Genomic DNA, 12,436 nt, shown 5'->3' with positions numbered 1-12,436 from the left:
AGGTAAGATTGGTTCTTGCTTAAGCCCGTAGCAGCCACGTAAAACTTGCAACAAACAAAGTAGAGGACGTCTAACTTGTTTTTGCAGGGCATGTTGTGATGTGATATGGTCAAGACATGATGCTAAATTTTATTGTATGAGATGATCATGTTTTGTAACCGAGTTATCGGCAACTGGCAGGAGCCATATGGTTGTCGCTTTATTGTATGCAATGCAATCGCGCTGTAATGCTTTACTTTATCACTAAGCGGTAGCGATAGTCGTGGAAGCATAAGATTGGCGAGACGACAACGATGCTACGATGGAGATCAAGGTGTCGCGCCGGTGACGATGGTGATCACGACGGTGCTTCGGAGATGGAGATCACAAGCACAAGATGATGATGGCCATATCATATCACTTATATTGAATGCATGTGATGTTTATCTTTTATGCATCTTATCTTGCTTTGATTGATGGTAGAATTATAAGATGATCGCTCACTAAATTATCAAGAAGTGTTCTCCCTGAGTATGCACCGTTGCGAAAGTTCTTCGTGCTGAGACACCACGTGATGATCGGGTGTGATAGGCTCTACGTTCAAATACAACGGGTGCAAAACAGTTGCACACGCGGAATACTCAGGTTATACTTGACGAGCCAAGCATATACAGATATGGCCTCGGAACACGGAGACCGAAAGGTCGAGCGTGAATCATATAGTAGATATGATCAACATAGTGATGTTCACCAATGAAACTACTCCATCTCACGTGATGATCGGACATGGTTTAGTTAATTTGGATCAGGTAATCACTTAGAGGATTAGAGAGATATCTATCTAAGTGGGAGTTCTTAAGTAATATGATTAATTGAACCTAAATTTATCATGAACTTAGTACCTGATAGTATCTTGCTTATGTATGTTTGATTGTAGATAGATGGCCCAAGCTGTTGTTCCGTTGAATTTTAATGCGTTCCTTGAGAAAGCAAAGTTGAAAGATGATGGTAGCAATTACACGGACTGGGTCCGTAACTTGAGGATTATCCTCATTGCTGCACAGAAGAATTACATCCTGGAAAGCACCGCTGGGTGCCAGGCCTGCTGCTGGAGCAACACCAGATGTTATGAACGTCTGGCAGAGCAAAGCTGATGAGTACTTGATAGTTCAATGTGCCATGCTTTACGGCTTAGAACCGGGACTTCAACGACGTTTTGAACGTCATGGGGCATATGAGATGTTCCAGGAGTTGAAGTTAATATTTCAAGCAAATGCCCGGATTGAGAGATATGAAGTCTCCAATAAGTTCTATAGCTGCAAGATGGAGGAGAACAGTTCTGTCAGTGAGCATATACTCAAGATGTCTGGGTATTGTAATCACTTGATTCAACTGGGAGTTAAACTTCCGGATGATAGCGTCATTGACAGAATTCTCCAATCACTTCCACCAAGCTACAAGAGATTCGTGATGAACTATAATATGCAAGGGATGAATAAGACTATTCCCGAGCTCTTCGCGATGCTGAAAGCTGCGGAGGTAGAAATCAAGAAGGAGCATCAAGTGTTGATGGTCAACAAGACCACTAGTTTCAAGAAAAAGGGCAAAGGGAAGAAGAAGGGGAACTTCAAGAAGAACAGCAAGCAAGTTGCTGCTCAAGAGAAGAAACCCAAGTCTGGACCTAAGCCTGAAACTGAGTGCTTCTACTACAAGCAGACTGGTCACTGGAAGCGGAACTTCCCCAAGTATTTGGCGGATAAGAAGGATGGCAAGGTGAACAAAGGTATATGTGATATACATGTTATTGATGTGTAGCTTACTAATGCTCGCAGTAGCACCTGGGTATTTGATACTAGTTCTGTTGCCAATATTTGCAACTTGAAACAGGGACTACAGATTAAGCGAAGATTGGCTAAGGACGAGGTGACGATGCGCGTGGGAAATGGTTCCAAAGTCGATGTGATCGCGGTCGGCACGCTACCTCTACATCTACCTTCGGGATTAATATTAGACCTAAATAATTGTTATTTGGTGCCAGCGTTAAGCATGAACATTATATCTGGATCTTGTTTGATGCGAGACGGTTATTCATTTAAATCAGAGAATAATGGTTGTTCTATTTATATGAGTAATATCTTTTATGGTCATGCACCCTTGAAGAATGGTCTATTCTTATTGAATCTCGATAGGAGTGACACACATATTCATAATGTTGAAGCCAAAAGATGCAGAGTTGATAATGATAGTGCAACTTATTTGTGGCACTGCCGTTTAGGTCATATCGGTGTAAAGCGCATGAAGAAACTCCATACTGATGGACTTTTGGAACCACTTGATTATGAATCACTTGGTACTTGCGAACCGTGCCTTATGAGCAAGATGACTAAAACGCCGTTCTCCGGTACTATGGAGAGAGCAACAGATTTGTTGGAAATCATACATACAGATGTATGTGGTCTGATGAATATTGAGGCTCGTGGCGGATATCGTTATTTTCTCACCTTCACAGATGACTTAAGCAGATATGGGTATATCTACTTAATGAAACATAAGTCTGAAACATTTGAAAAATTCAAAGAATTTCAGAGTGAAGTTGAAAATCATCGTAACAAGAAAATAAAGTTTCTACGATCTGATCGTGGAGGAGAATATTTGAGTTACGAGTTTGGTGAACATTTAAAACAATGCGGAATAGTTTCGCAACTCACGCCACCCGGAACACCATAGCGTAATGGTGTGTCCGAACGTCGTAATCGTACTTTACTAGATATGGTGTGATCTATGATGTCTCTTACTGATTTACCGCTATCGTTTTGGGGTTATGCTTTAGAGACATCCGCATTCACGTTAAATAGGGCACCATCGAAATCCGTTGAGACGACGCCTTATGAACTATGGTTTGGCAAGAAACCAAAGTTGTCGTTTCTTAAAGTTTGGGGCTGCGATGCTTATGTGAAAAAGCTTCAACCTGATAATCTCGAACCCAAATCGGAGAAATGTGTCTTCATAGGATATCCAAAGGAAACTATTGGTTACACCTTCTATCACAAATCCGAAGGCAAGACTTTTGTTGCTAAATTCGGAAACTTTCTAGAGAAGGAGTTTCTCTCGAAAGAAGTGAGTGGGATGAAAGTAGAACTTGATGAGGTAACTGTACCTGCTCCCTTATTGGAAAGTAGTACATCACAGAAACCGGTTTCTGTGACACCTACACCAATTAGTGAGGAAGCTAATGATGATGATCATGAAACTTCAGAACAAGTTACTACTGAACCTTGTAGATCACCCAGAGTAAGATCCGCACTAGAGTGGTACGGTAATCCTGTTCTGGAAGTCATGCTACTAGATCATGATGAACCTACGAACTATGAAGAAGCGATGGTGAGCCCAGATTCCGCAAAATGGCTTGAAGCCATGAAATCTGAGATGGGATCCATGTATGAGAACAAAGTGTGGACTTTGGTTGACTTTCCCAATGATAACGGTAATGTTACTATCTACAAAGCTCGACTTGTCTCAAAAGGTTTTCAACAAGTTCAAGGGATTGACTACGATGAGACCTTCTCACCCGTAGCGATGCTTAAGTCTGTCCGAATCATGTTAGCAATTGCCGCATTTTATGATTATGAAATTTGGCAAATGGATGTTAAAACTGCATTCCTGAATGGATTTCTGGAAGAAGAGTTGTATATGATGCAGCCGGAAGGTTTTGTCGATCCAAAAGGAGCTAACAAAGTGTGCAAGCTCCAACGATCCATTTATGGACTGGTGCAAGCCTCTCGGAGTTGGAATAAACGCTTTGATAGTGTGATCAAAGCATTTGGTTTTATACAGACTTTTGGAGAATCCTGTATTTACAAGAAAGTGAGTGGGAGCTCTGTAGCATTTCTGATATTATATGTGGATGACATATTACTAATCGGAAATGATATAGAATTTCTGGATAGCATAAAGGGATACTTGAATAAGAGTTTTTCAATGAAAGACCTCGGTGAAGCTGCTTACATATTGGGCATTAAGATCTATAGAGATAGATCAAGACGCTTAATTGGACTTTCACAAAGCACATACCTTGACAAAGTTTTGAAGAAGTTCAAAATGGATCAAGCAAAGAAAGGATTCTTGCCTGTGTTACAAGGTGTGAAGTTGAGTAAGACTCAATGCCCGATCACTACAGAAGATAGAGAGAAAATGAAAGATGTTCCCTATGCTTCAGCCATAGGCTCTATCATGTATGCAATGCTGTGTACCAGACCTGATGTGTGTCTTGCTATAAGTCTAGCAGGGAGGAACCAAAGTAATCTAGGAATGGATCACTGGACAGCGGTCAAGAACATCCTGAAATACCTGAAAAGGACTAAGGATATGTTTCTCATATATGGAGGTGACAAAGAGCTCATTGTAAATGGTTACGTTGATGTAAGCTTTGACACTGATCCGGACGATTCTAAATCGCAAACCGGATACGTATTTACATTAAACGGTGGAGCTGTCAGTTGGTGCAGTTCTAAACAAAGCGTCGTGGCGGGATCTACATGTGAAGCAGAGTACATAGCTGCTTCGGAAGCAGCAAACGAAGGAGTCTGGATGAAGGAGTTCATATCCGATCTAGGTGTCATACCTAGTGCATCGGGTCCAATGAAAATCTTTTGTGACAATACTGGTGCAATTGCCTTGGCAAAGGAATCCAGATTTCACAAGAGAACCGAGCACATCAAGAGACGCTTTAATTCCATCCGGGATCTAGTCCAGGTGGGAGACATAGAGATTTGCAAGATACATACGGATCTGAATGTAGCAGACCCGTTGACTAAACCTCTTCCACGAGCAAAACATGATCAGCACCAAAGCTCCATGGGTGTTAGAATCATTACTGTGTAATCTAGATTATTGACTCTAGTGCAAGTGGGAGACTGAAGGAAATATGCCCTAGAGGAAATAATGAAGTTATTATTTATTTCCTTATATCATGATAAATGTTTATTATTCATGCTAGAATTGTATTAACCGGAAACATAATACTTGTGTGAATACATAGACAAACTAAACGTCACTAGTATGCCTCTACTTGACTAGCTCGTTAATCGAAGATGGTTATGTTTCCTAACCATAGACATGTGTTGTCATTTGATTAACGGGATCACATCATTAGGAGAATAATGTGATTGACATGACCCATTCCATTAGCTTAGCACCCGATTGTTTAGTATGTTGCTATTGCTTTCTTCATGACTTATACATGTTCTTATGACTATGAGATTATGCAACTCCCGTTTGCCAGAGGAACACTTTGTGTGCTACCAAACGTCACAACGTAACTGGGTGATTATAAAGGAGCTCTACAGGTGTCTCCAAAGGTACATGTTGGGTTGGTGTATTTCGAGATTAGGATTTGTCACTCCGATTGTCGGAGAGGTATCTCTGGGCCCTCTCGGTAATGCACATCACATAAGCCTTGCAAGCATTGCAACTAATGAGTTAGTTGTGAGATGATGTATTACGGAACGAGTAAAGAGACTTGCCGGTAACGAGATTGAACTAGGTATTTATATACCGACGATCGAATCTCGGGCAAGTAACATACCGATGACAAAAGGAACAACGTATGCTGTTATGCGGTCTGACCGATAAAAGATCTTCGTAGAATATGTAGGAGCCAATATGAGCATCCATGTTCCGCTATTGGTTATTTACGGGAGACGTGTCTCGGTCATGTCTACATTGTTCTCGAACCCGTAGGGTCCGCATGCTTAACGTTACGATGACAGTTTCATTATGAGTTTATATATTTTGATGTACCGAGGGTTGTTCGGAGTCCCGGATGTGATCACGGACATGACGAGGAGTCTCGAAATGGTCGAGACATAAAGATTGATATATTGGAAGCCTATGTTTGGACATCAGAAGTGTTCCGGGTGAAATCGGCATTTTACCGGAGTACCGGGAGGTTACCGGAACCCCCCGGTAACCTAATGGGCCTTATTGGGCCTAGTGGAGGAAGAGGAGAGGAGGCCTAGGGGCTGCCGCGCGCCCCTCCCCCCAAGTCCGAATTGGACAAGGAGGGGGGGCGGCGCCCCCCCTTTCCTTTCCCCCTCTCTTCCTTCCCCCCAAGTCCTAATCCAACTAGGGAAAGGGGGGGGGAGTCCTACTCCCGGTGGGAGTAGGACTCCTCCGGCGCGCCTCCTCCTAGGGCCGGCCGCACCCCCCTTGCTCCTTTATATACGGGGGCAGGGGGCACCTCTAGACAGACAAGTTGATCTTCGTGATCGTTCTCTTAGCCGTGTGCGGTGCCCCCCTCCACCATAATCCTCGATAATACTGTAGCGGTGCTTAGGTGAAGCCCTGCGACGGTAGAACATCAAGATCATCACCACGCCGTCGTGCTGACGGAACTCTTGCCCGACACTTTGCTGGATCGGAGTCTGGGGATCGTCATCGAGCTGAACGTGTGCTAGAACTCGGAGGTGCCGTAGTTTCGGTGCTTGGATCGGTTGGATCGTGAAGACGTACGACTACATCAACCGGGTTGAAATAACGCTTCCGCTTTCGGTCTACGAGGGTACGTAGACAACACTCTCCCCTCTCGTTGCTATGCATCACCATGATCTTGCGTGTGCGTAGGAATTTTTTTGAAATTACTATGTTCCCCAACAGGATCCACCTTTTCTTCCACGCCGTCTTCCTCCTTTGCTCATCCGTTTTCGCACACTCGAGCTCCAGCGCCCAAGTCCGCATTTCCCACCTCAACCTTCTCCAATCATGTCCGGAGCGGGAGGCAAGTGGATGGTCTCCTCCGTCACGGAGGGACACATCAAGAAACCGAGGAGAGCTGGATACTTGTCCGACGACATTGCGCACCGGCTCCCAGAGGAGGGGCAGCTCATCCCCACCCTCAGGCCCCTTGAGAGGGTGGTGTTCCTCACCCATTTCCTCTGCGGACTAGGCTTTCCTCTCCACCCATTCGTCTGGGGGCTCATGTTCTACTACGGCCTGGACTTCCACAATTTGGCCCCGAACTTCATCCTCAATATCTCGGCGTTTATCGTCGTGTGTGAGGCCTTCCTCTGCATCCAGCCCCACTTTGGCTTATGGCCGAAGACCTTCAATGTCTAGCCGAAGGTAGTGGGCGGCCGCCAGGCAGAGTGCGGAGGCGCCATGGTGGGCAAGATGCCCAACGTCCTATGGCTCGATGGCTCCTTTGTGGAGACCATAAAGGGGTGGCAATCGGGGTGGTTCTACATCACCGAGCCGCGTGACCCTAAATGGGTCGCAGCCCCCAAGTTCCGATCCGGAATCCCTACGTGGCTAACCTCCTGGAAAGAGAAGGGTCTGCCGTGGGGTAGTTCGGGAGAGCCGACCGGACTCCAAACATGCGTCCAAAACCTGGTGAGCAAGAAGCTCAAACTCGTCAACGTGGTCCAGGTCATGCTCATCCGCCGGATCCTCCCGTGCCAACAACGGGCTTTCAGCTTATGGGAGTTCGATCCGTCCCAACACCGAACTCTGAGCAGGCTCTTCGACACAACGTACGAAGATGCCTGGAAGGTGCTATTCAAGGGCGCCGAGGCTCCCGCTTCCGCTATCGAGGATCACGGATTCAGCGCGCAGCGTCAAGCCAGCGCGGTAAGCTGTTTCACCTCTTACAGGATATTTGTCTTTCATAGTTTGACTCTATGCGGGATCTAAGCCCCCATGCCTTTGACAGGACTGGCAGAGGATGGCCGGACAAATCAACTGTCCGGATCCTTTGCCCGAAGACCCAGCAGACACCCGCTTGGCGGGGCTGCTGGTTCCGGCACCTTACGTGGTGCCAGAGAAGAAGGCCAAGAAGAAGGCCACGGGAACCCGGAAGAGTTCCCGGCGCCCGGTGGAGTCGGACTCATCGTCCGATGACTCTGAGGCGCACTCCTCCCGTGAAGACGAGGAGGAGGAAAGAGAGGTTTCTTCCCCAGCAGGGGGAGAAAAGAAAAGGAAGGCCGCCCCAACTGGGGAGGCTGGAGGGTCCAAGAAGGGGAGGACCCTTCCTCCGGACTACTCCACCAATGCCGACGACGGCGAAGAGGAGTGGTCGCTCAGGGCCAAGCCCCTGGCGAAGTCGTAAGTATTCGGACACTAGAGTAACTCATAGTGTTCCTTTATTGCACAGCTTTTCCTGACGCCGAATATAATTATGCAGTCCGCCCAAAGCCCGGCTTGACGTGTCGTCGAGTGGTTCCTTGGGTTCGTCGGATGTGAATAGTTTTTCACTTCTGACCGCTACCTCCCCCCGCCCTATGGACGACACCGAGGTGTTGTCTCAAAAGGTTCCAAGCCAGGGGGAGGTGGTCCTGGAGGCGCCGCAAGGCGACCTCCCGGACTCCAGGCGCAAAGGGGACAAGACCCCCAAGGGCTCCAAGTCCGGCCCTGGGCCGGACACCGCACCGGAACCTTCAAAGGTTCCGGAGTCCGGCAGGCGGCCCCCTAATAAGAAGGGCAAGCCTACGACGCCGGTGACCTCCGTCCAACCGGAGGCACCGGATAACTTGCTGGAGGTGCTTAATGGCGCCTCCATCGATGAGGAGCACCGCACTATTATGAGTGCAGTGGTCTAGAAGGTTCAGTCCGCCAAGAGCGGGCTGACTGAAGCTTGTGCCAGCCTGCTAACAGGCTTTGAGGTATGTAAAAAATATGTGAAAATATTACCGCATAGACAGTAGCCCCTGATGCTCTGTTTGGCGTTCAGAATGAAAAGCCGAATAGAGGATCTAATAATATTTGCAGGAGTCTAACATAATTAAGTCAATATGCGTATGCAGGCTTCGTTGCTGGCCTCTGCCGCACTGATTGCGGAGGTGGATGCGCTGAAGCAGAACCTCGAGCGGTCCGAGCAAGAGCTCGGCCTTGCCAAGAAGAAGCTCGAGGAAAAAGAAGGTAAGTAATACCTTGTGGAGTATATTTAAAAAGATGCAGTTTCAAAAAATGACAGGATTGTTATTGATGTGCCAGGGGCCACGACTGAGGTGGCGACCCTGAAGCAAGCGCTTTCCAAGGCCAAAAAGAAGGCGGCCACGGAGCGCACCGAGCGGGAGAAACATGAGGCACGAGTTGGCGAGGTACAGCAAGAGCTCCAGGCTCTCGTGAAAAAACACGAGAGTTTGGAGCTTGACTCAAAGACGCGAGAGTCCGAGCTCGCGACGGCCCTCGAAAGCGCCAAGTCTGCCAAGGCCGAAGCCCAAAAGGCCCTCCAGGAAATTGAGGCGATGAAGAAGATAGCGGCGGGTAAGGCATTCTTTATGCAAAGCAAGCACTTGAAAGTGAATTACTTGTTACTTACCCGAGTCCGGAGCTCTCCAGGAGCATTCGCAGATTTGCCCCGTAGCGTGTCAGATGCCACTGCCTTCTACCAGGCCGAAGAGGGGAGCTCGACAGAGAAGGTGTTCTGGTCTCAGTATGCTGAGGCCGGACACCCGGTGCCCTTGAGCGACCAGCTGAAGCAGCTGGTCGAGCTCCATAAGGTGGCCGAACAGGCCATGAAGGGTCTCGTAGTCCGGCTGTGGCCTGGAGAGGCCATGCCTGGGAGCTACTTCGGGCTGGTGAGGCGGCTGGTGGATGCCTGTCCATGGCTTGAAGTCATGAAGCGCTCCGTCTGCATCGAGGGTGCCCGTAGGGCGCTTGCCCATGCTAAAGTGCACTGGGGCAAGATGGATGCTGAGAAGCTTGTGAAGGACGGGCCACCGCCGGGCAAGGAGCATCGCCACCCCGAGATGTATTATGAGGGCATCCTTAAGGGTGCCCGCCTTGTGGCGGATGAATGTTCCAAGGATGTAATATTTGAGTAAACTCGCTCGTGTTATACTGTACGCTGAAAACTTGTTCATATGCGCTATGCAACGCTTGTTTTAATTTAAAATATTACCTTCTATGCGGTCGTTTATTAAATCTGAGAGATGGCGAGTCGTTGGCTTCTGCCCCCATGCCACGAGTGCTGGGGTGTTCGGGATAAACCTGAGCGCTCTTTTTCCCATTCTTGGGTCCTTCGAGGGAGGCGCTCAGCACAACGAACAAGGCAATCGGACTATAATGCGTTATCACTCTCACTTAGCCAGAGAATTCTATAATTTTAAATTTCGGCGAAGCCCCTAGTGTTCGGAAGACCGAGTTCAGGGCGCTATACACGCCTAGGCCGGACAAAGCCGACTCCTCACTCTAAGCGGCATAAGTCTTTAGGGACTCGAAACCTCTCGAACATCGACCAGCTCTCGCCATATCATGATAGTCAGTTTTAGCTTTCTCTACTGAGGTGCTTAGCCCAGCTCAACCGGGGCACAATCGCAGTAGTTCTCCCAGCGCTACCTTAGCCGATACAGCGGAACGTAAGGTACCAAAACATGGGAGCCGGGCAAACCCAACTATTGACCAAAGACATGATTCGGAGCTGATGCATATAATGCTATAAGTTCAGAGGGCCGCACTTGTGAAAGTGTTCGGACTTCTCACGCCGTATTATGGGGTGCTTGAGCCCCTGGCGTATTGACCGTACCAAAGTGTACGGGTGCTAAATGTCATAACTGAACATGTATATGAAAAAAGGAATGAATAGAGAATGCAATAATAAGCTGAAGCTAAGCATCATTTATTCGAAAAAGGCTGCAGTAAAAGCAGAACGATACAAATAGTGCGATAAGCAAGAGATGGGACTATTTGACATGTCCCCCTCCAGGGGCGAGCTGCGGGATGGTATGTAAGACATGTATTTTGCTCGTTATAGAGACCACCTGGGAATTCGACGTAGCTTTCTGCCTCCTTGGTTGTTGCATCGTGTGTTCGGCGATTATACTGCCAGATAGGCCTTCCGGATAGTGGAGTCCTGAAAGTAAGAAAAAATGACAAAATCGGGAGCCCCTAGTGCGGTTGAGCCGCGTTTTGGGCATGCCGTTGTTGTGCCCCTCCCCCTGTGCCCATGGTATTTTCAAAGCGTAATTGTGTACGCGTAGTACTGGTTTCGCAGTTTCTCGAGGGTTGGGGTCAGGGCCGCATTGCTACGCTTGCTCAGAACGTGCCAGGAGATCTTGTTGTAGGTTACTCCGGGCGCGCTTGACGGTGTCCGGGCGTTTAATAGCCGTACTGGAGAATTGCCTTGAGAGGCTGCTCTGTACTTCCGCCGCGAGGGCCGCCGTATGCTCCTCCGTTTGGAGAGAGCGTTCGGTGTTTCCATTGACTGTAATGACTCCTCGAGGACCTGGCATCTTTGGCTTGAGGTATGCGTAGTGCGGCACCGCATTGAACTTTGCAAATGCGGTTCGTCCGAGCAGTGCGTGATAGCCACTGCGGAACGGGACTATGTCGAAGATTAACTCCTCGCTTCAGAAATTATCTGGGGATCCGAAGACCACTTCGAGTGTGACTGAGCCTGTGCAGTTAGCCTCTACTCCTGGTATGACGCCTTTAAAGGTCATTTTTGTGGGTTTAATCCTTGAGGGATCTATGCCCATTTTCCGCACTTTATCCTGATAAAGCAGGTTCAGGCTGCTGCCGCCGTCCATAAGGACTCGAGTGAGGTGAAATCCGTCAATGATTGGGTCTAGAACCAATGGCGGATGCTAGTGGGGTGGTCCCTTCGATCAAAGGTGATCGGGCAGGAGGACCATGGGTTGAACTTTGGGGCGACTGGCTCCAACGCGTATACGTCCCTGAGCGCACGCTTCCGCTCCCTCTTGGGGATGTGGGTTGCGTATATCATGTTCACCGTCCGCACTTGTGGGGGGAAGCCCTTCTGTCCACTATTGTTCGGCGGCCGGGGCTCCTCCTCATCGTCGCTGTGTAGCCCCTTGTCTCTATTTTCGGCATTTAACTTGCCGGCCTGCTTGAACACCCAACAATCTCTGTTGGTGTGTTTGGCTAGTTTTTCGGGGGTGCCATGTATCTGGAATGAGCGATCGAGTATACGGTCCAAACTGGACGGGCCCGGAGTGTTTCTTTTGAATGGCTTTTTCCGTTGACCGGGTTTAGAGCCTCTGAATCCGGCATTAACTGCCGTATCTTCAGCATTGTCGCTGTTAATGTGGCGCTTGTGCTTGTTGCGACGTGACCTGCCATTGCTGTCCTTGGTATCCGAATTACCAGGGCTCTTGGTGATGTTATTGCTATGAGCCAGCCAGCTGTCTTCTCCCGTGCAAAAGCGGGTCATTAGTGTCGTGAGGGCTGCCATAGATTTCGGCTTTCCTGTCCAAGGTGCCGGGCAAGCCACTTGTCACGGATGTTATGCTTAAAGGCTGCTAGGGCCTCTGCGTCTGGACAGTCGACGATTTGATTTTTCTTGGTTAGGAACCGTGTCCAGAATTGTCTGGCAGATTCTTCTGGCTGCTGAATTATGTGGCTAAGGTCATCGGCGTCTGGTGGTCGCACATAGGTGCCCTTGAAATTGTCGAGGAATGCAGCTTCCAGGTCCTCCCAACAACCAATTGACTCTGCTGGCAGG

The sequence above is a fragment of the Triticum urartu genome, chromosome 6A, assembly GCF_056163025.1.
Source record: "Triticum urartu cultivar PI428250 chromosome 6A, HENAU_Tu73, whole genome shotgun sequence".
Classification (NCBI taxonomy): domain Eukaryota; kingdom Viridiplantae; phylum Streptophyta; class Magnoliopsida; order Poales; family Poaceae; genus Triticum; species Triticum urartu.
The sequence above is the reverse complement of the archived record's forward strand: the minus strand, read 5'-3'. Positions refer to the sequence as shown.